Source organism: Rhodnius prolixus, unplaced genomic scaffold (genome assembly GCF_049639745.1).
Source record: "Rhodnius prolixus isolate KJV_2025 unplaced genomic scaffold, Rpr scaffold_16, whole genome shotgun sequence".
Lineage (NCBI taxonomy): Eukaryota > Metazoa > Arthropoda > Insecta > Hemiptera > Reduviidae > Rhodnius > Rhodnius prolixus.
Genome location: NW_027411616.1, coordinates 4,261,668 through 4,269,827, shown reverse-complemented (window position 1 = coordinate 4,269,827; position 8,160 = coordinate 4,261,668). Strand labels below are relative to the sequence as shown.

Genomic DNA, 8,160 nt, shown 5'->3' with positions numbered 1-8,160 from the left:
GACTTAGGATTAGGATCATTGGATTAAAATAAAAAACTTCACGATCATTGGATTAGGATAGTTACATTAGGATTATTACTTTAGGATAATTGACTTATGATTACAATAATTGGATTAGAATAAATAACTTCACGCTTATTGGATTAGGATACATGGCTTAGGATTACGTTCTGACTTAGGATTAGGAAAATTGGACTAGAATCAATAAATAACTTTACAATTATTGGATTAGGATAATTGACTTAAGATTATGATGATTGGATTAAAATAAATAACTTTAAGATCATTGGATTAGTATTAATGACTTAGACTTAGGATAATTGAATTAGGATTAGTGATTAAACATAATTGAATTTGGTTTAATGACTTAGGATTAGAAGAAGTGCAGTAAGATTAATGACTTAGGATTAGTGACTAAGCATAATTGGATTTGGTTTAATGACTTAGGATTACAAGAAGTGCACTAAGATTAATGACTTAGGAATGAATGCAGTAATTATTTGACGATAATTTGATTAGATTAATGACTTTGGGTTAGGATAATTGGATTAATTAATAATGACTTAGGATTAACTTAAGTTTTTTGTTCCTTAGTATTAGATCTAAGTGACTTAGGTTTATTCGCTATGAATTGAATTTTTTTTATTATTATTAATGACTTAGGATAATTGATTTAAGATTGGCTAATTTTGACTTTGGTCAGGATTGATTGCTTATGATTTAGATAGTTGACTTAGGATTAGGATTACTGACTTAAGGTTTTGGATAAGGTAGATAGGGTTAATGACTTAGGATTGGCAGTAATGACTAGATCATTACTCCTTAACAAAAACTTACAGTTTAAAAAGTTAAGTATAAGGGTTGATTAAACGCCAGAATTAATATGGAATATTTCAGGTTTGCATAACTTAAATAATCTAGATCAACCTCAAATTAATTATTTTTGTAAACACGATTTGCTCTGCATTGTTGAAACTTGGGTATTAGAGGATCGCTTTTGTTTACCATCTTTTCTAAAAGAATATAAATATTGCTATACTAGCGCTGTAAAAGATAAATCTCGTGGTGGAGCAAGTGGTGGCATAATGTTATTTTATAAATCTAATTTAGGTTATACTCTGGAAGTGCTAGATAAATGTGTGTTATGGCTATTTGTTAAAATCAATTTGAATAATAATTCATATGTAATAGGAATTAACTATTGGCCCCCTAGTTGTGATATTATATTTTATACTGAATCACTAACAGAATACATACACAGACCCTATGAAAAATTTCCAATTGACACTAAATATGTTATTGCCGGTGATTTTAACTGTCGCATCGGTGATTTAGATGAAACAGAAGAATCTACCATGGAATCTTTGGGTTTAGCTGTTTGCAACGGTCGGACAAAATCTGACACACCTTCTAAATTGACGTTTATATCATTTTCAGGCAATAGCAGTACGATCGATTTGGTATGGTGTAGTTATAATTTGCTTCATGAAATTGCTAACTTGAAAATTAAAAATTTATCTCCTTTTTATGAACATAATGCGTGTATACTTTCAAGTGCAAAGTATTAAAAACTCAGAAAATTATTGTGTACATCCGGTGACGTTAAATAAAAACTTAAAATATTTGAAATGGGATAACTCATTAATTAAAATATTTCATGAAAATTTACAAAATAGTTCCAATATTTATTTTAATAGTGCCGATAGTTATTTTTGTTTGTTCCTCTGGATTACCGATAAAAAATAAAACTGCGTATAGCCTATCGTAAATGGAAAAAATCATGTTTTTCTAATTCAGAATTGACAAATTATATAACATTGAGAAATACTTATAGAAAACATTTAAAGTTACTTAGTTAAAAAACAATATTATGAGGAAATAAAAAATAATTTGGCAGTAGTTGGTAATTCTCAACAATTTTGGCAAGTAGTTAGAAAATTGAAGCCTTCTAATAAATTCATAAACCTATGGTATAACTTTTTTTGTGAACATTTTACTACTTCGTCCCCCTCACTCTCTGTTTTATGCAATAATTCAAATCCTTCTCTTGATGGTAATATAACCTTGTCAGAACTCCAGTATGCGATAGGTAAGTCCCGAAATAAAAAGTCCACAGGACTAGATGGGATCCCGTATGAAGTTTTTCATGGGAACATTATTTATTAAATCTATTTAATGTTGTATCTGTTGTATATGTACAAAGGTAGTAAGTAAGAGAAGTAGTGGGGATCACTACTAGACATGTAAGTCAGTTAATAAAGATATGTTAACTGGTGAACTACTTATTAATGAATCTGCCCAATATACGTATTTTAAAAATAATACGTGGCGCAGTCGAGGGTGAACAATTCAAGTAATAATTATTAATAATTACAATTAAAAAGTGTGAAGTGAAGTAATAATAGTGACAGTTAATAATAAAAAACAGTGCCGAATAATAAAATTAATAAAATGGACTGTTTTAAACCACCATCACCTTTAGTACTCACTGGTAATGTGGCAGAGAATTGGAGAAGCTTTAAAGCTGAGCTTGAAATATTTATAAAGGCAGCTGATATAACAGAAGATAAAAAAACAGTTGGTAGAAAAGTAGCAGTTCTCTTAAATTTACTAGGAGCTGAAGGTAGGAAGTTATACTACACTTTTCAGTTACCGGAAGAGAAAAGAGACGATTATAATGAAGTGGTTGCTTCTTTTGATAGGTATGTAGAGCCACAGAAAAATTTAATAACTGCAAGTTATTTGTTTAATAAACGAATTCAATCATTTGATTCATTTGTAATGGATTTAAAAAAGTTAATACAAGATTGTGATTATGGTCAGCTACAAGAAAGAAACTACAAGAATATCAAGAGGAAACTGCCAATGATCCACTATTAAATCGAATATTGAAATATTGTCGTGAAGGTTGGCCCAAATCAGAAAGTAGACTACAACCGGAAATGAAATTATTTTTTAGAGCTAGAGATAATCTTCTAGAAAATGAGGGAGGGGTTACTGTATTTGAATTCGAAATTAGTAATACCTCTAAAACTGAGAAAAGACGTACTTAAAAAATCACATGCGGGACACTTAGGTATCACCAAAACTAAAAAAGTCGCTAGAAATTGTGTATATTGGCCAAACATAACTAAAGATATACAGAATTATGTGTTATCGTGTGAAACATGTGCTAAGTATCAAAATAATAATAGGCATGAGCCATTAATTCCGCATGAAATACCTGATATTCCGTTTGTGAAAATAGGCATAGATATATTAGAATTTTCAAAAAAGTACTATTTGGTCATCTTTGACTACTACTCAAAATGGCTAGAGTTAAAATCAATAAATAATAAAACTGCCACTGAAACAATAAATGTTTTAAAAGAAGTATTTAGTTCGTTTGGTAGTAGCAGACAATAATCCGTTCAATTCTGTTGAGTATAGAAAATTTGCCAAGCAGTGGGGTATAGAATTCATTTTAACGAGTCCGACCTATCCACAATCTAACGGTATGGCGGAAAGAGCAGTACAGACATCGAAAAATATGTTAAAAAAATGTACAGAAGATGTAACTGATCTTGAGTTATCTCTGTTACATTATAAAAATAGTCCAGTATTAGGAAGTCCGTGGTCTCCTGCTCAGTTATTATAAAGCAGAGAGTTAAGAGTAAACTTGCCAACTACAGAAGAAAGGTTGCGTCCCAAAGTAGTTAGTGGGTTTAAAAAGTATTTAACAAATAAACAAAACAATATGAAAAAATATTGTGACAGACGCACCCGGAAAAGAAGTGATTTTAAACTTAATGAAAATGTGTTTTATAGGAAAGGTAAAATTTGGGAGAAAGGAAAGATAGTAGCTAAGTATGACAATAGATCTTATGGGGTTAGCACAGAAAATGAAAGTTTAGTCAGGAGAAATTCTTATCAATCACTTAATAACTTTAAAATAGAAACTCCGCAATCTAATAAGAAGTTAAATGGTACCCTGAGACCGTTCACAACCAAATATGGTCGTAAAATATTTGTACCAGTAAAATATCAAGAATAATTGAAATATCTTATATAAGAAAAATGAAATATTGTTAGTTCAATACAAGTAAAATCTCGTAGTAGAGTAGACTAATTAAGTGATACAGTTTATTTTCAGTTTAGTCAGTTCAGTTAAGTTGTGGTAGATTATTAGAGTATAGTAGATATACTAAGTGTTCCAGCGTATTTTTAGTTTATGATTAAAAAAAAAAAAAAAAAAAGAAAAAAGGAAGATGTTGTATATGTACAAAGGTAGTAGTAAGAGAAGTAGTGGGGATCACTACTAGACATGTAAGTCAGTTAATAAAGGTATGTTAACTGGTGAACTACTTATTAATGAACCTGCCCAATATACGTATTTTAAAAATAATACAGTATCTGTTCTGTTATTTAAAAAAGGAGATGCTCATGACCCGAACTGTTATCGCAGTATTCGACTTTTGAACACAATAACGAAATTATTCACTTCAATACTACGTACAAGACTAGTGACTTGGGTAGAGCTAAACGGTATTATACAATCTGGATTCAGACATGGGCGCTCCTGTGTGGATAATTTGTTTATTTTGTCTTCAGTGGCAAGCATTCAATCTCAAATTAAAAAAAAAGTATCTATTTGGTATTTTTATTGATTTTAGAAAAGCGTTCGATTCAGTCGATCATAATAAACTATGGGCTAAATTAGATTCTCTTGGAGTGAGTGGTAAATTTATTAGATTATTTAGTAAATTATACAAAAATGCCTCATTTAAATTATCAGTGAATAATGTTTTATCGAACTGGGAGATGGATATAACTAAATTGTTTATTCTCTTTATTGCGGATTTTCTTAGAGAAAAAGGTGTCTCAGGAATTTCGATCACGAGGTCTGTTGATATTTTAACTCTAATGTTTGCTGATGACTTGGTGTTATTCGCTGATTCATGGTCTGATGCTAAAAAAAAATTGCAAATTGTTTCTGAATATTGCCATATAAATTCTTTACAAGTGAATGCCGATATATCTAAAGTAATGGTTTTTCGGAGAAGTTTTAAAGGCGTACCCTTCAATTCAGTTTGTAAGTTTTCGTCTGCAACAAAGTATTTTATAAATAAAGGTAACAGAGCTTTAGGTATTGTCAAGAGTATCTTATCGGGAGGTAAATCTGATACTTGGGAAAGTAAAATTAAATTATTTAATTCTATTGTTTCCTCCTGTGCAATGTATGCTTCAGAGGTTTGGTCTGCGAGGTATTTTCCGGATATAAGTAAAATTTTGATTAAGTACATAAAGCAACTATATCTGCTGCCTTTTAATACTCCTAATCATTATTGGTGTCACTCCAATGGTTGTTAACATATTTAACAGAATTTTTAATTATGTTGGTAAATTAATGGAAATGTCTGACGATAGGTTAGTTACCTAAAGTGTTGTTCAATAAACTTAAAGAAATAAATGGATTGTCTTATAATAAAATAGAACATAACTGGTACAGTCAGGTAGATCTGTTTCTAAATACGTATTAGATGGTTCGGTCGTATGCACTATCTGTAACAAATTGGAATTTGAAACTCTACAGCACTTTCTAAATTATAGCATTGAAGATCTTCTTATAATAAGTTCATTACATAAATTGAATGATTTGTTTTATTATGTAATTAACTGTTTGAAGCTTCGTTCATTTTTAATTGATGGGTGACAGTGTTTTGATAAACTTGTATACTAGTGAAATTGTATTGTATAAAATTTTATTTTTCTTGTTTTTTATGGATACTTTTTCTTTTCTTTTTGTACGCTATTTTTATTGCATTTTCCACTTGAGCAAAATCTTTGAAGATTTATAAATAAAATGCATAATGAAGGCAAAGAAAGACATTAAATGGAAGAGCTATATATGTCAACTGCAACATACTTCCTGTGCTGACGTATGGATGCCAAAGTTGGTCGACCACAAAGCAGTAGAGAAGAGAATAGAAATTTGAGAAAGAAGCGTTGAGTATGGAGTATGCTAAGCATAAATAGAAGCCAAATTATAAGGGAGAGACGCCGCTCGGTGGTGAAAGATGGACAAGAATGGTTACGGAGTTGTTACGTTTAGAAGGCAAAAGATGGTGAGACGGACGAAGTGAAAAAAGAAGAGGGAGTGGTCAGCTGGATGAGTAAAGTTCGCCTACATATTTACAGCAGAATGGTTTATATCAATGAACAATGATTTATATCAGTGTAGTTTCATATGACTTAAGATGACAACATTAGGATAATTAGATTGGAACTGCAGATTTGTGGATTAGAATTAGGGATTCAATTCGAGAGAAAGAGAGAGAGTAATTGAGTGCATGAAAAGGAGTAAGAATCAAAATTATACTCTAAAATAATCGTATTTAAAGAAAACTACACCTTTTCATAACAAGCATATCGACAAAAACTTAGTTACATTTAACAAATCATTCTTCATTATTTTTATTTCATGTGGGGGCTTCGCCCCCACGCCCCCTTTCACTTCTTTGTGGGGGCTTCGCCCCCACACCCCCATGGTCGTTCAAGTACAAAGCACCAAGTGTCTAAGTGTCATAATGTATACTGTTGGTAACTGTTAAAAAGCGTAAACGAGAAATAACAAAGAAGAAAAGCTAAAACAAGTGTGAATTGAAAAATACAAAGCATCATTCCTCAAAAATAATACAGTTAAACGGAATTTCTAAAGAGGTTGCCAACTACAGATCCTGTAACACTAGTGCAAATAGTTAATGTCATAAATTCCTATCATTTTTCTTATTTATTTCACTGTAATAAAAATAAATAGTGAAAGTAATAATAATAGAAAATTCAAGTCCAACTATAACAATCTAGAAATACTCTACTGAAATCAAAATGTATCGAATATTCAGTAAATGGTGAGATGTTAACATGTAAAGTGTAGTGCCAATAAATTCCGCTAGAATGCATTTGCATGTTCGATTGCTAGTAAAAGGAATGTAATTATTAATTTTTCCCTTTTTTCCTTATTCAAGTCAACCAATTATTGTATACAAAATAACTAATAAATATTACCAAGTCGCAATTACCAATTGAAATAAGGAAAACGTAAAACAGTTAAATTGATCAAGTAATTACTATGGAATTAGCACAAAAATCAATCAAAGCAATAATTTTAAAGAGAAATAAAACTTGCAAAAAGTATTAAAATGTATAAAATGCAACTTTAAAAAAGCCTCAATATGAATCAAAGTGGAGTTCTGCAATGATTTCAAATATTGAAATTTAAACTACTCAAAAGCATAATTGGCAATAAAAATACTGTTCTTATTATAAGGAAGAAAAAAGAAATAAGTATGAAAATAAATAATTAAATGTAAAACTTGTTTAAAGAGTATGCATCTTAATTTCTATGGAAATACATACAATTAACAATTAAGAAAAGTACAATTGTTGAAATAAATACATTCATAACTTATAATTTATTATTGAGAAATGAAAGAAGTCATTGAAATACATTAATGACCTTAATTTAAAATAAAAATCTATTCATTGCTCCATTCACATCTCACAATTGCAGCAGTGCAGTACCACCAAAATCCGATAGAAAGCATGACCTGGCCCTATGTCCATACATGTACAACAAGTGAAGTTATAATCTACCTTTTTCTTTTTAATTATTCATCCTTTTCATTAATAAAGAATAAATAAATAATGCAAAAAAGTATTAAATATTGACAATTTCAATAAAAGAGATAAAGTAAAAAGTGAAATAGTTAAATAATTTATACAATTGAAAACAACACTTAAATTCATTATCAGTGGATGGTATTAAGTTAAAAAGAATGAATAGACATAAAAATGAACAATTAAAAAGTATAAAATCCATAAAATACATTAATGAAATACGTTTGATTCTCGTATGATCCGGTATAAGAATGGCTTACTTAACAACGCCAGCTATGTGGGCAGGAGGTGGGGTTTCCCTTAGCTGTTCATGTAAACTTTTTCGTATTCACAGCAAAAATGAAATAAATAGAAAATTTCAAAAATGAGATGTAGAACTTTAAGAAAAAGACAAAAATTGATTTCCTACAAATGTTCTACTCTGATACAAATTATAACAATTACTATTAATCTTAATTTATAAAACTTAAATAATATTCCAAAAATGCATCGTAACGAGTCTTT

The 8,160-nt window shown here is 29.9% G+C and overlaps 1 long non-coding RNA gene across 1 annotated transcript; it reads left to right on the top strand.

Annotated features, from left to right (window-relative positions):
- Positions 1 to 1,811: 1,811 nt before the first annotated feature.
- Positions 1,812 to 4,249, top strand: LOC141457482 (uncharacterized). The gene is made up of 2 exons (XR_012460387.1): positions 1,812 to 3,379; positions 3,443 to 4,249. It is a non-coding gene; the product is annotated as an uncharacterized lncRNA (long non-coding RNA).
- Positions 4,250 to 8,160: the final 3,911 nt, after the last annotated feature.